The sequence below is a fragment of the Arctopsyche grandis genome, chromosome 8 (genome assembly GCF_051622035.1).
Source record: "Arctopsyche grandis isolate Sample6627 chromosome 8, ASM5162203v2, whole genome shotgun sequence".
NCBI lineage: Eukaryota > Metazoa > Arthropoda > Insecta > Trichoptera > Hydropsychidae > Arctopsyche > Arctopsyche grandis.
In genome coordinates, this window is record NC_135362.1 from 11,378,037 (window position 1) to 11,394,844 (window position 16,808).

General features: G+C 32.0%; 1 protein-coding gene across 1 annotated transcript in view; it reads left to right on the plus strand.

Moving 5' to 3' along the window:
* Positions 1-5,549: 5,549 nt before the first annotated feature.
* LOC143916171 (transcription termination factor 3, mitochondrial-like) overlaps positions 5,550-16,808 on the plus strand; it is a 143,587-nt gene continuing 132,328 nt past the window's right edge. The window contains exon 1 of the mRNA XM_077437123.1: positions 5,550-5,554. The gene's annotated coding sequence lies outside the window, so the exon portion shown is untranslated. The remainder of the gene's footprint in view (positions 5,555-16,808) is intronic.

Sequence of the window (16,808 nt, forward strand, 5' to 3'; positions counted from 1 at the left end):
TACATGATTACACAATTCTCGCCGACGAATTCACAGCGGGGAATATTTCGACGGAGATTTTTCCGAAATTGAGGATACCTACGACGATCCAACCGACGATGAAGGAGCAGTGTAAACACGAGAGAACGGTACTGGCGCATCATCCCGGACGGACAGCAGCCCTCTCGAGTCGTTAACAACCCTGATGTGCTTGCTCAGCAAACAACACTTGCGGCTACCGTGGACACGACGATCGCTCTCAACCTTTTTCAACACCGTCAACATTGTTAAGAAGCAACATTTGCGAATCGTTCGCATCGCAATATACATACATATATATATGTATATATGTGTACATAGTTGTATTTACGTTGATAGTTAGCTCACTATGACGTTGCGTCAGTTCATCCACGAAGAGATCCGCGGTTCACAATCGATCGGAATCATGCGGAAAATTGAGGCTAATTAGTTTGTACGTTTAATATACATACATATGCGTCCAATCAACTGAAATAATTTCATTCGTAATTTAACGGTGACTTTGCACCGCCGATAGTAATTGAATCATATTTTTTTAACCTACCCATGACTGGTTTATGTGGATTAAATGTTGGTAATCAATATTTTTCAGAATACATGAATAAAAATGTAGAAATTAGGGTGTGGTGTCGGTTAAAAATTAACCGACTCCGACTCCAAAGTGCAATTCCAACTTGAATGATTTTAGTAACATCGACTTTTCGTATAAAATTGGTTATTAAAAATGAAAATAATAACGATATTCAAAATATAAAAAAATTAAGGTACCTATTAAAAAAATCATTGAAAATTGACATGTCACGCAATTTATTGAATTATCGGTAATGAAATAAGTATAAATAAAAATTAAGAAAACAAATCGATTTAATAAAATAATTTAAGAGTAAAATGAAGATAAAAAAGTATGTGACGGAGGAAAAAATCAGTTTTGGCAATTACACATCAAAATACGTGAAATTCAATGATTTTATTTATGGTGTAATTTAAATTTATAATTTTTAAAAATAATTTATGAAATTTTAATTTATTAGTAGAATTTCTTCAATAAAATTGATGGTTCTAATTGACACATACCGTAATAAAGTAAATAATTAACAGGAGTCGGTTGATTTTTTACGACTACAACTTGCTTGAAATGCTCCGACTCCACAGCCCTGGTATAAATCCATGTGTTGCGTGGTTTTATTTGTCTTTCAGTAAAACACCTACATATGTATGTATACTCAACAATTCGAGTTCATTAAAAATTACAAAATGAAAAAAAAATTTTTGTTCATGTTGATGGCTTTTATTTAACCAGAAAATAATAAATGAATACGATAGTTAATTTATTTTGCTTCAATAAGTAATGAATTATTTATTATGCTTTTCACGATATTTCATTCAATTAATGCGAATGGAAATGAAACATAAAATAATGCTTCATGATATACATTTGTACAAATATATATTATATATGAATTTAAATACGGGTTTTAATAATTTTGTTAATTGATTGGCCTTATTTTACTAAATGATTAATTTAAACATATTTTATGTATATTATAATATGAATGTACATATGTACTTGAGTATGCAACAGAAAAATATGTCGAATCTTAAAAAATAAAATACTGATAAAAATTCTGTATCCATATACATACATATGCACACAAATGAGAATGAAAGTTTCAATCTTAACATTTCTATTAAATACGATAAAATGTGTAAAATCACATACTCATGTTTGCACAAACCGTGAACGGAGGAGATTCGACGCTCGGTTTGTGAAAATAACAGAAGCGCGACCAGAAAAGAGATTTTTGAATCAATAGAGTCGAGCACACTCGAAGTGTACATCGACCGTGGAATTTTGAAGAATTACAAGGATTAGGTATACCGAGTGGTGTTGGCTTAGGACTTGGAAACCGACCACTTGAGGCGTGTGTGGGCGACCGATGATGAGGATGACTGTTACAAAACAAAAAAGTAAAATAAAAACGAAATAAACCCACATACATATGTATACGTACTGTACGTAGTACATACATACATGCATATGCACACAGACAGACAAGAGCACTGATGTCGCATCGTCGCGTTTTAATTCATTAAACATTCTAAAGGGCGCAAAAAAAGTGCGGGTGAGTAAGCGACGGGGTATATTAGCTTTGAGATGGCAAAGGGCAAGTAAGTAATCAGGTAAACGCTGAAAAGTAATTTCGCGCGAAAGTAGGATAAACCTGATTGAAGTCGACGGTTAGGAAACAGAGTAATACGCGAAAGGCTATAATATCGGAGCTTAAATAAAAGTAATGCCCGGCCCGAGGCGTAGCTCCCGGGAGGTTGGGGGGGGGGGGGAGAGGTGGAGGGATGAGAGGTGAGTCTGAGGGGTGGGATTTGTAGGGATACCAAAGCCACCCTTGGGCCATGGCAACCGGCTTCGACACTTTTGTGCGACATGTTTTCCGCGCCTTTTAAAGGATTCCAAACTGAATTATCTAAATTAAACGAAACCCTCCCCCTCCCTCTCCAGTTCTCCCATCCGTTCGGTGTATGTCGAAGCCCACCCACCCGCCACCCATCGTCCTAGAATTATTACACCTGTAATGCGGCTCGTGCGACACCCCACCTCCATCGAATAACATCTGCGTATATTTTGATCTTTAATACGAATAGGTGGGTAAATAAGAGCAAACGGGGATGGGGGAGGGGGGGGGGGGAAGAGTTCGTGGAATTTAAAAAAAATAATATTACACACACACAAACAGTACAAGTATAGGATATATGTATGTATTTCAAAGAAATATGTAGTTTCGTATGTGTTTTGACAAATTAATTACTTTACATATGTACATTAACGTACTAATGTGCATACATACATACATATGTACATACATAGTACATACCTACATATGTACATACATAGTACATACAAGTTGTAGTAAAGAAGTTTTCCCTCTATATTTGGTAATATTATGTATATTTAAATGATTAAATTATTCTTAAAAGAAACTCACTCAACGTTGTATTTTGAAATATATATCATACATTTTTTTTAGGCACATACATTTTTATTCAATTTTATAAAATGTACGTTTCTAAAACGCGATTGAAATTAAAACCAGAAAAAAATCACTGGATTTTTCAAAGTTTATAATAAAATCAAATCATTAAGTAAACGATTTTTCTTTCTAGAACTTCACCTTTTTTTATTGAAGTAAAAATATTAAAAATATTAAAGTCTCGTAAGTATAATTTGACAAAATTAAATTCGTAAATGCGACTATTATTATTGTTATTTTTATAAACCAGATTTAAAAAGTATAATAATATTAACAAATCTGACTAAGCAATCACGATAAAAACAGATATCTCGATATTAATGGAATACGTACATAGGTGAGAATAGTATGTACATATCTAAATGTTTAGTTTTGAATAAACGAGCAATAATATTATGTATGTATGAATGTATAATAACTAAAACATTTTTATCCCTTCTGATATAAAAATATTCACAAAGGCAAAAATGAGCGTAAGAAAAAAAATCTGAATCGTAAATTTGAACACAAAATAAAACGAATTCGCTTACTCGAGGGTGAGAGTTCCTACATACATACATAAATATGTACATCCGTATGTATATGTACATAATATATAATATATAGGTATATACATACATACACGTTCTTTCTAACAGGAAATTATCGACGACAGCGATTTCTGTTATTGTACGAAGCCCTTTTAAAAGAGACAGAATCCAGAAGGGCTTCATCGGTTTGATGAGATTTTTCATACTGAACAATTCTTTAATCTTTTTTGTATATATACATATACATACATATGTACATATGTATGGATGTGGGTATTTCTAACACAAATTCGAAATGTATCTCGAGTCAGTCAACTATTTATTAGTCAGGCTATTGTATTAATTAAATTTATTTTATTTTATTGATATTTTTTCCTCGTTAAGATTTATAAATATAAAAATCAAACTAAAATATTACATCTATTATCTATTAAAATAATGAATAAAGTCATCAAAGTTTAATTATCAACAGACTTGTGATAATAATTGTACACATACAAAACTAACGTAGTAACTGATTTCATTCTGAACATCTCTATTTAAATTTTGCGTTATTTTATTTTCGATACAATTTACCAGGCAATTTTTGTACTAGTCTCAATTTGAAATCATTGGGCAGTTTGTACATAGATCAAAAATAATTGCGAATTTCTCAATAAGTTCTTAGTATTATTTAAGCCTCGATAACATCAATATTTCACCCGTTTCCTGACTCCTATATCACATTACCCAGCCAAAATAATAAATTAAAATGTTCAAAAAGTCCTCATTGTCCAATAACTTTGACTTGGGGGACGCCAGAAATATGTATTTATATCTATATTAATGTCCAAGTGTAAATTTCATTAATTCGTGAATATACTAGTTTGTTCATAAACAAATCAATATGGCCAGTTATAGTGTACAGTTAAAAGAACAAATTTTAAACGAACTACATAGTTTGTTCATGCACACACTATTAGGCATAAGATTAAGTAATCTCAATCGTTTGTCCCATCCTGTATGTACATATGAATGTATATATGCTTACGCTGGCTTGCAATATTTTTACTAACCTCTTCTTACTTTTTAATATTAGTGGAAACGGGAATTATAACAACGTTGCAATGCGGTTTCAATAGGTTTTCCCATTTTAAATAACTCCTCTCCAACCTTCTTTTTACCCATCACCACCAAGATTTTTATAAGTTTAAATCCAAGTGTACATTTAGTTCTTTCATAAACATACTAGTTTGTTTATACACGAACTAATTCAGCCAGATTATAAGTATACACAAAATAACAAATTGACAAACAAAGTATGTAGTTTGCTCATGCACAAACTATTAGGCATAAGTTTCAGTAGTCTCGGTCGCTTGTCTCATCTTCTATGTTGCGATATTTTCAGTATTACCAAAAACCGGATTTATAATAACGTTGAAATGTGGTTTTCATATGATTTACCCGTTAAATACTTGACGTATTGACAGCTAAAAGTGTAGCTGGCGGAAGTCTATTTGAAGACAGATTTTGACTCAATAAGACAATAGTTCGTGTACGAACAAACTAGTATTTTCATGAATGGACTAGAGTGAACACTTGGACAGATACTACATATGAATTTATTCCGATTTGATTTAAAATGTTTAAAATCCCCACGGAACAATTGACGTATTGTATAAAAAAATGAAACATAAACACAAAACCTGGACAAATATACAAGTACACTTTGATTTATATAACGTAATTTTCCCTACTTTCTCAGCGGTGCGGTGAAACGAACAAAGAGAGAATTATTTTTTTGTGCGGGCTCGTACACATTCGTTTCGATAAATAAGCCGATTCGAACATAATTCTCAAATAAACGAAAATGCGATTTTTTCAAAAGGGAAAATATTTACACACATACATATGTATATAATAATACTTGACGTACCTCAACCCTTTCTTCTTTGAGGTCGACTTTGAGCGCCAACTGCTCCCGTAAAACAACATCCGGATAGTGCGTTCTGTCGAATGTCGCTTCCAATTGCTCCAATTGTTCCTCGGTGAAAATTGTCCTGTGTCTTCTTTTGCGTTTGGGAGGTGGTCCTAGAGGTGCCTGAAGTCCTGCAGCGACTGCTGCTTGTACATATCCTCCATACAGACCAGGATACGCCACAGCTGCTACACAGAATAAAAATCGATTATTTAAATATGTACATACATATAACACCAAAACGGTGGGTTTTTTCGATGAGGAAAAAATTACGCGCATTTTCGTATTGCCAAACATTCACAGCTAGCCGTGCGAGCTTAAATATTACAACTTCATCCTATTTCCAATAAGTTCAATAGGCACGAGAGAATCGGAACGGAAAAGCTTTTAAAATACAAATGCGCGAGTCGGCGGGGGTTGCGAAAAGCCTTAAGCTTTCGCAGAATATTCCCTAAGTTCCAGCGGGTCGAGCTTCTTCATCACATTCGCAGATTTTTCCGGCTGTCAGCCATCGCAATAACAACAATGTGACTCCAGCCAAATGCGAAAAATCCCAACGTAAGTAGGGCGTGTGGGTGTAGGTATGTATGTATGTGTGAAAAAGAATTCTCTCTATATACATATATACATACATATTATACACAGCCAAGTATAATATTTTGCATGATCGATGCTGTGACATGACATAAGTAACTCTACAGATAAACATATAATCATATGACGACAATTTCTTCTATGTAAATAATTTCACGAAGGAATTTATTTTTATGCTTTAAAAGATCAAAAAAACATTGTCGAATTTCATTATTTATGTATATTGAAAATACACAGAGACCTAATAAAGTTCAATGACTCATTTATACCGGATTTTCCAAATATATCTACATACATACATACATACATATATTTACATATACACTCGCTCGTACGATTCTGAAAAACAATATTCCTTTATTAGTTTATGTACATACATATGTAATTCAAAATTTGCGTTTTGATCTCCATCTCTGGTATTATTATATTTATTATTTAAAGTATCTTTTCAGTTTTTACTTGTTCTGCGTATTGACATTTTATGAACTCCGTGCTGTTTTTGTGGGGTTTTCAATTACACAGATTTTGGCAGTCATTCGACTGCGTAAACGTGGGTAGATATGCTTGTGATTTAAAAAATTAGTACTGAGCTACATATGTAAAAAAAAGTACGCTTATATTCATCTCAAGATTTATATTTTATCAACATATGTATCTACATACATACTTGCTCCATATTATTTAAATTCAAACTTTCAACATACATATTTCTGACATGACGAAATAATAATCTGGATGGAAATAAATGTAAACAGGAATAAAGAATATATATATATATATATATATATATATATATATATATATATATATATATATATATATATATACATAGGTATTTTGAACAATTGAAGGCTTAAACAGACATCAAAATTTTACATGGAAGTATGTATACTTATTTATGTATATATATTGGTATATATGAGGAAAATAATTTCTATTCACTATCTTACCTTACAATTTTGATTATTATATTATACACTTACTGCATATAAAGGAATACTAGACCTTTGGATCGTGTAGAGGAAGAAGACAAAGATCCTCGACAAATGAAGCTTGAATGAAATGCTCGATGAATCAAGCTTGCTTTTATTTTGACAGCTCATCGTACTTTTCATCTCAATAAGTTCAAAGATAATTATTCAGAAATTCGTCATGAATTGCAATCTTCAGTCATTAATTCACGTAATTTATTTATTTGATTTTTTGATTATTTGAATTTGTCACGTAACATATTTTTCACGTTGAAAAATTGAACAATGGAATAGTTGAATATTATTAATTCTTTTGTTTTATTTTTATACACAACCGAATTCAAATTTTTATCGAATTCATAATATTGAAAAAACAATCTAATATTCACATAATATTATCAATTGTTATAAGATCACAAGCTAATGCGAAAAAATACGATTTGAAGTAAGTATGTATCAAATTCGAACGTTGTGTGTCTTTGTGGCTTACGGGCATTTGGAGGGGCGCACGGGCACAAGTTTCAAAGGATACTCATCCTTATGGGTAACGGACACCGGCGTAGCCCCGCAAATATCTTGGGCAAACATTTTAATGCCCGTCTCCCAGAATCAATATATCAGGGTAAATCTGCCGTTCCTAAGAATACCATTGCCGATGCGGATTTTTACACAGTTCAGAACGTTCACTCCGGCACGGCGCGGGCGGGGAGGGCTCTTTTATCCATGGTGTGTTTACCCTGAACACCCCATCGCTACCAAGCCTCCCTTTCGGATGTTCTCCTCACTCCTCAATCCATGATATAGTTCTCTGGAGCTCCTTCTCGCTCGCTCATCGACCACCCATCCCCACCCACCCTTCCGAGAGCGCTAACCGCTTACGCTAATGTTATTCTTTATTTTTTAGAATAATATTTTGACGGTTGAATGATTCGCTTCTACGCATAAAAGATTATTCTTTCTCCCAGCATCCACCATCCACCCCCTCCCCACACCATCAATTTCGGAAAGGAGGAGTAGAAGGTTGGAGAACATTGAATTATATACCGTTTTCTTTTTCCACGGTGTATATTTATCACAAATGATAAAAATATCCATAAGTAATTAATTCGACATTGAGAAATACAATACATACATATATGTATGTATGTACATATATGTGAGTGTTTTCATAGAATCACAGCTGAGACGTGGCAATTTGTGGCTTTCATCCCCCTTGATTTGTATCACTTACAGCGCTTTTGAGACTAACTAAAGAAAAAAGGGGAACGGCAAAAATATATCCCATTGTGATTCAACTTTGAAAATATCCACATATGTACATGTACTTAAAAGGTAGAAGGTTATTAAAACAAAAAAAAATAATCACATCAACGTAAATATGTTTGCAGAAAATATGGTTTCAATTATTATGAAATTTTAAATCAAATACGGTTGGATTAATATGTATGTATGTATATATGTAGTTACTTATACAGAAAATTATCGGACATTAAATTTTAGATGTGGGATTATTATTTGATTGAAATTATTCCACGCCGAAAATAGCCTAGCTCACTTTTTATATACGTATAATATTTATTTCATTACACTTTATGATTCCATAAAATGAAACAATAAGCTTTGTATAATGTTCATCTTATCATGTTTTTAATATTAATTTACGATTAATATGCACTGTGTTTAATTTTGATGCTGAGTAAAAATGAGGCAGCGCTTTAAACAATATCAAATTACACAGATTTATGTCTAATTAAATAAACAGAAATATTGGTAAATTGAAATTGCAAGTACATATATATAAAAAGAGATGCAAATAAATAAAATTCCCACCTCTCATTTTTCAAAATAAGTCTATTAGATAGGATATATGTTCATGTGTATGTATTTATGTAGATACGATCCAATAACAAGTTGGACTATACTAACGTGTTTTCAAACGATATTGCTATATTTAGTTAATATAACAATATATTATACATATGTATGTATGTACAATGATTAGAAAATAAAAGTTTGACACTGTAAATACCATTGCTTCAATGAAAATCCATAGAAATAAAAATTCCGCTCGATATTTTTCTTATAAATATGTAGTAGTGTGAAAAATGAGAAACGTTAACGAACCTGAAGTTTTAATTAAAATCCCGATCCAAGTAGAGAACAGTGTTCCGTGAGAATTCGAGAAATACATAAGTTTTCGGATTCATTTAATTAATTTGCGCGTAATATAATAGACTACACTATTCAAAATAAGGTGAATAAAAGGTCATGAATACTTTCATACAAATGAAGTCATAAGTATTTCCATACCTAGGTACGTAAGCAATTGATTTTTATTTAAGGTTCAAAATAATACAATTATTTTGATTTTTTAAATTCTTATAGGTTGTTGAATTTTTGATTAAATATTCATATGTACATACAAAAATATAAACGCATAAAAATAAATAAAATTTAGAAATCCTGTTTAAAATGCATTGCATTTGTTATTTAGTCAACGACATTGGTTTTTTTTTCTTGTTCATTTAGGTAATACAATTGAGATCATTAGCAATTTCAAAAAAATCTATTACGGAGATAATAATGAAAATATCTCATAATGTAAATTATTATACATATTTATGTTGTATAAATAAAGTTTTGGTTTTATTTGGTAATATATAATAACCAGGATACACATATTAGAAAAACGTTTAAATTTCGAAAAAGTATATTTGCTAATGCGGAGTTGAGTGTATCTACAATACAAACGGATCCTTTTTTCTTAGAAATGATTTATCTCTTTGTCGATGACTTTTTGAGTAATATAATAATCCTTTTGTCGCGAAATAAGATTTGCCGCTAACTATAGTCGGGAAAATGTTTAACTACATAATCCTATAATTTGAGCACAGCGTCGGCTCTCATCAAAGCATAAATTGAGACGTGCCTTATCTTGAAAAGATGTGAAGACTTAACACGTTTACCTGAAAGGATCTGAGGATTAGGTACACTCAAAGGTATCGATGGCAAGCATAGATTGCAATGGTTAAAAAAAAGTTGAAAAACTATGTATGTAGTTGTCTAGTAACTAGTTGACTGGCTTTCTGTAATCATTTTTGTGTAAACATAATGTAAAAATTACAATAATATTCATAATCTGGATAAATCAATTTTCAACGTCTCTAAAAAAATAACTTGGATATAATATGTAGATAGTCTAAGATGTTAACATATTTAATTTATAAGTTTATTTGTTTCAATAATTTTATTGTTTTTATTTAAAATAGACAAATACAAATATTTTGCGTACAGTAAATAATTTCTAGTAAAAAAAATTATTCCATAAGTTCTATCGAGTCTGTGAAAATGTATATGTAGTTATTGCTTAATAGTCCTTTATAACATTTAAAATAATAAATAGATTCAAAAAAACATGTTCTTATTTATATGCATGTTATTTGTGTAATTAATTCAACCTCGGCGGGCTATTTTTATGTAATGTTTTTGATATTTGAGTAAATCCTAAATTTTATATAATTAATCTACCCTCTGACGTACATATGTATGTATTTTTAATATGTAATATGTTAGGGCTGGTGGCCAATCCTATATATACCCCAGAGGTTTGTCACCTCACAAGAAAGTAAACATAATATATGTACATATGTACATAAAAAAATTACCTTCACCAAAAACGAATAAATTTCGGGGTGGAGTAAAATAAAAGTTTCAAAATAACAAACATTAATATTAAATAGAGCAAAAAGCGGATAAAAACATACACACAGAAGAGTTGAATTTGTTTATAAAATAAAATAAAAAATACTAATAACCATGATAGCGATACAAATTGAGCGCAAATGTATGGAAACTTGCACAAGACAAAAGTTCTACTTCCGGCTGTCGGATTTTGTTCAATTTTTTTTTAATACTTAAAGTCACTATCAGTATTATACAAATTAAATATTAAGAAAATACAAATAATTTAAAAGGGCAAAATAAAATAATGAAATATTGTTTTAAAAAAAAATACTACTTCCGGTTTACGAATTCTGACCAAAACCTTATCAGCTCTAAGTTAGTACATAAATAATACAAATATAAATTTTCAGCTTAATACGCTCAGGGGTGTGGACAGAATCCAGGCGACAACATTTTTGACCTTTCTAAGAGGAAAAAATAAAGGAAAGTAAAATAGGCACATGTGTATGTATGTTGATACATCGAAACATTTAAATGAGCTTCAAAATAATCTAAAATAAAATAAAAATCCGGGTTTCAATGTATGTAAAATCCATTTATACCAATTTTTATTGTCGTTAAATAAACGATTTAACAGCATATTTATTAATAACTAGTGTTTTTACCCGGCTTCGCTCGGTATTTATAATACAAACCGCTTAAACATGGCCAATCTATTGTAAACATTTTATTAAATTGATTTGAATAGTTTTAATTTATTTAAATTTATTTGAATATTAATTTGTTTTTCCACGAACCAACAATAGTTACATTCAAAGTCTCCTTCGAAATTATATATCTATTAGTGTTTTCACTCAGCTTCGCTCGGTATTTGTAATACAAACCGCTTAAACATGGCCAATCTATTGTAAACATTTTATTAAATTGATTTGAATAGTTTCAATTTATTTAAATTATTTGAATATTCATTTGTTTTTCCACGAACCAACAATAGTTACATTCAAAGTCTCCTTCGAAATGATATATCTATTAGTGTTTTCACTCAGCTTCGCTCGGTATTTGTAATATAAACCGCTTACACATGGCCAATCTAATAGTAAACATTTTATTAAATTTATTTGAATAGTTTTATTTTATTTAAATTTATTTGAATATTCATTTGTTTTTCCACGAACCAACAATAGTTACATTCAAAGTCTCCTTCGAAATTACATATATATCTATTAGTGTTTTCACTCAGCTTCGCTCGGTATTTGTAATATAAACCGCTTACACATGGCCAATCTAATAGTAAACATTTTATTAAATTTATTTGAATAGTTTTATTTTATTTAAATTTATTTGAATATTCATTTGTTTTTCCACGAACCAACAATATTTACATTCAAAGTCTCCTTCGAAATTATATATCTATTAGTGTTTTTACTCAGCTTCGCTCAGTTTTTTTATTAAATTGAACGTCACCGTCTCTACGAACCAAACATATATACATACATACATACAAAGTCTCTTTCGAAATTATATATTAGATTAGATTTAAAAATGTGTAACAAAAACCAAAAATAATAAAGGAACCATTTCGTTAATTTTTCCACCTACTACAATAGACATGAAACGTTGAAATGAATGTCTTACCGAAAAAATCATGAGCCGCGTGAAACCCTGAAGCGGCCGCAGCGAGATGATGCAGCCTGAGGGCGGGGGGCGCCAATGGGGGCCTGGGGGGCCTCGGAGGCCGGGGCGCCAGCAGACTCGCTATGGTAAAAGCAGCCCCGGGGGCGCCGGCTCCACCCGCGGCCGCCCCCGTCTGCCCTCCCCCGCCGCCCTCCCCCATCGCATCCCCGCATCCAGCGGCGCCCCGCATCCAGCGGCCTGAGCTCAACGTCTCCACCGTGACGACACGAAAATCACCGATTAATCACCAAGAGCGCATCACACGCACAGCACCACTCAAACCACTAACAACTTCTAACTCGACACTCGCTCACACATCTTGTTCACGAATGCGATATCGCCGTATTTATTGTCGTACTTTTTGTATCGTACTTTGCCACTGTGGTAAAATCGGTGCTAGATGTAGTGGCGCGAGAGTCTTTTCAATAATGGCGCGCGTTGTGGCGGGAATGAGCTACGAACCCGAACTCCGGGGGCGGCTCCAGTAGGCGGGGCTACGCAAATGCGGGGCTCTGATTGGTCGGGTGGCATCTGTCACACGTGAGGATCCCACCGCGGATTATTATAATTAGCGATGAATAACAACACTGTTACAGTATAATCCCACTAAATGGTACGGGTTCTTTTTTTTTTATATTTGGCCCTGTCGTGTCAAAACAATCTAGAAATTGTTCATTTAACAAAACTTTTTATAGTTCATATGTACATATAAGTTTTTATTTTATTTTTATTTTTTACATATATACCAGGAAGGCCAAATTACATGAAGGTACAAATTACAATTACAATTACAATGCAGCATTTTTATTACAAGTCGTTGAATTACGAGAAATTGAAAAACTCGCAAATTAACGAGACATCTATGAATTGCATATAAATTTTATTGTACATTAATCATACTTCAAATAGTGGTGACATAGTAGGTAGGAATGATTTATAGCCAATTTTTTTTTAAACGGGAACCGTTTCAACAATGAAATCAGAGAAAATTGCCAAACTCTGATAGGAAACGATCTACCTGGAGTCACAATATCCAAGTCTGACCAGCAGCACTACAGATGTACTCAGAATTTTTTTTTTCCAATCGAGGTCAGCTCATGAGATCGAACCCGGCGCCTCTCGGTGTTAAGCAGAAGCTTAACCCTTTGTGGCCCAACCTCTTTTTTCTTTTTTTCTCTGGTAACGCTAAAATCGAAGTTGTGTCGAAATGGAACCACTGAGACACTAGGGAAAAGTAATGAAATTGTGGGCATTCCACGGCACCACTGGGACACAAAGGGTTAACGACCGAGCTATGCTGCTGGCTCGCTCGCAATACATTTATTTATTTAAAATTACCTGGTTTGTTAGTGTTTATTATTGTTTTACCCGGCTTTGCTCAGTGTTTGTAATATAAACAGCTTAAACATGGCGAATCTAAATAGTAAATATTAATTTGTTTTTTTTTTTAATTTATTTGAATAAAAAAAAATGTATGTCGATATCGTCGTCATAGAAACTTTGATTTGTTTTCGATGTTACCAACCAACATTATATACTTACAAAATCGCTTTCGAAATTATATATTAGATCAGTGGTTCTTAACCTTTTTGGAGGTACTGAACCCCACCAGTTTCATATGCTTTCAGACGTTTTGGGGCAACCTGTCAGGTCACACTGGTCATTTTATTTTGTTATTATTTTAAAATAATAATAAATTTAATAAAATAAATAAAATAAAAAATATGCGCATTCACCAAACCCTTCTTAATTGGAAAAATAAAATATGATTTTTTTCAAATTCAAAACATAAGTATATATTTTACTGGTGCACAAAATGAACCGTGCATCAACATCACTGTGTTCACAGAACAAAACCATTAAAACATGATTTTCACACAAAAACAAAAACATAATAATGAATATTTACTGCAAATCAGTGTGGCTTCTTCTGTTTTTTCCTTTTAGAGATCAGTTCAGAAATGCGCGGCTTTACCTTGGCAAGTGCCACTCTCATGTTATTTTCGCAACAAAGTCTGTTCCTTTTCTTCGTTTTTATGTCCAGCATCCTCGAAAAGAATTGCTCGCAAAGATATGTTGTAACAAACGGTATGAAAATCTCCAGAGCTTTCTTAGCAATAACAGGGTACGTTACCATTTGTTGACACCAAAACGTTGAGATCGTTGTTGTTCTGAAGAGTTGCTGTTGAACCTGGCTCTGCTGAATTTCCGTCGAACCCCTGAGATTGACTCACTGAACCCCTGGGGTTCGATCGAACCCAGGTTAAGAACCACTGTATTAGATATTTGGTAGATGTGGCATCGTCACACAGTGGTATTTGGCCTGAAAACCTGGCCAAAAATATTTTTTTACCAAAAAATAGCTTTCCGTACTATTACATGAGAGCTATTGACGATTGTAAACAATCTTAAAATTGTTGATAATTTTTCAATATTCCTCAAGTTTCGCAGGAGGGCACTTTGTAACAGTTATTAGTTTTTTTCGTCTCAATCTTTGAATTTTTTAATAAAAAGTCTTATTATATCAAATACATGCTTTCGGGTTATAGACATTACAGAATCCTCAGAAACTGGAATATAAATAAAGACTGAAAATATGTAAAAAATTAGAGTACCAAAATACGCTTATTATTGATTATTTTTTTAATCACTTAATCGCCAAGCGCGCACCGGTGCACGCTCTTTCGTGTTTAAGACTATGATTCGAAATTAATTGACTCTAAGGGTACGACCTTTCAGATAAGTGATTTTTTGTTATACATACATACGTATAACGATAAAAATATGACAATTGTAGTAGTTATTTATAATTTTGTAAACGTCGATTAGGTCGTCTCTCATTCTTGTCATCTATAATGTGGAGAGATTCATACTTTTCAATCTCATTTACGTCTCAAGTCTATTTTAATAAACTATTTTTCTATTTTACACATTATTTTTACTGTTACTATTCACCATATAATCTTATTTTAACGTTTGTGATGTTTTTTGTAAAACACTTTTTTCTGCAAGTTGTTTTCATCGCAATGAAAAAATCATGTTTTCATGTTTTCAAAATCGATAAAGCGTATTGCTTTTTTTGAATTTTTAAAACTAGATGTTACATATTGCGGATTAAATGACTGCAGATGAGAATGAAAGAGATGAAAACTATTGAGATAAGTATTGAGTACTAATGTATACATATGTAAGTGAGGTAGCAGTATGATGAATTCGATCTAATAAAAAAATCATATTAAACTAAGAATGTTGAAAAAAGTTTTAATTCATAGCTAACACTTAAAAAGTTTTAAGTGTTAGCTACGAATCAACATTTGTTTGGTTTTTCATGGTCACTTAGATATTTACAGTTAACCTTTAAGTTGTATCCCGTGGGTTAGATACTTAATAACTTACATGCATACATATGTACGTATACATATACCTACAGTATTCCAAAAATATCTCATTTGGTTCTACGTATTTTCATTCTGATGTAATTGTGGTTGTACTATGAATAACTATAGACCACATTATAACAATATTCATAGTATTATAATCAAGCTGAATACATTTCCATATTTGTAACACATTTTTGACTTAATTATTTAGTACTTATAGACAAAAATATGAAAAGAATTGGTATATTATATGTTACTAATTGTTTGCCATTCGCTTTGAGTTTTAATCTTTCGTTTTGTAGGTTGATAGAATGTACAATGTATTTAGCCATTTTTTCGTCTTTGCTCTTTCGTCGTTCGATTCATTCGCCACAAATGTCTTTTGTGCGTGTTTGCAAGGAACCAAAAAATCACAAATGGATCAAGCGGCGGCACAAACTAGTTTTTTATTCGAAACAAAAATAAAAAGCTTTTCGATGAGAGCTTTTGTACGTTTACGTAAGTTCGAGATGTGGAGAGATGGGGGAAGAACGAAGTTTACTTATCGTACACAGCCATAACGCAAATCAGGCACACGTTTAATTCTATTCTCTTCATCGTAGATAATTTACTACGTTTAAATTTGTAATGGTTCCCTTACATTTAAGTTTTTAATAACTTGATCTATTCTTCATTTCTGTAAAAAAAATTAAGAAATACTAATTAATTTTAAGAAGGCCCTACATATGTACGTCTCAATGGCGAGAAACATTTATATATACTACCTCAAGAATAAGTAATACATTTATGTATAATATAATATGTTTTGTTACCCATATATGTATAGACCGATATAAAGTATTAAACTTTGTTGATGAAATTTATTTATATTTTTACTGTATTTCATATTGTCTGTATAAAGTGTTTCGAATACAATGCGTGTTTTATAAAGGAACTGTAGAAGCTATTAAATGTTA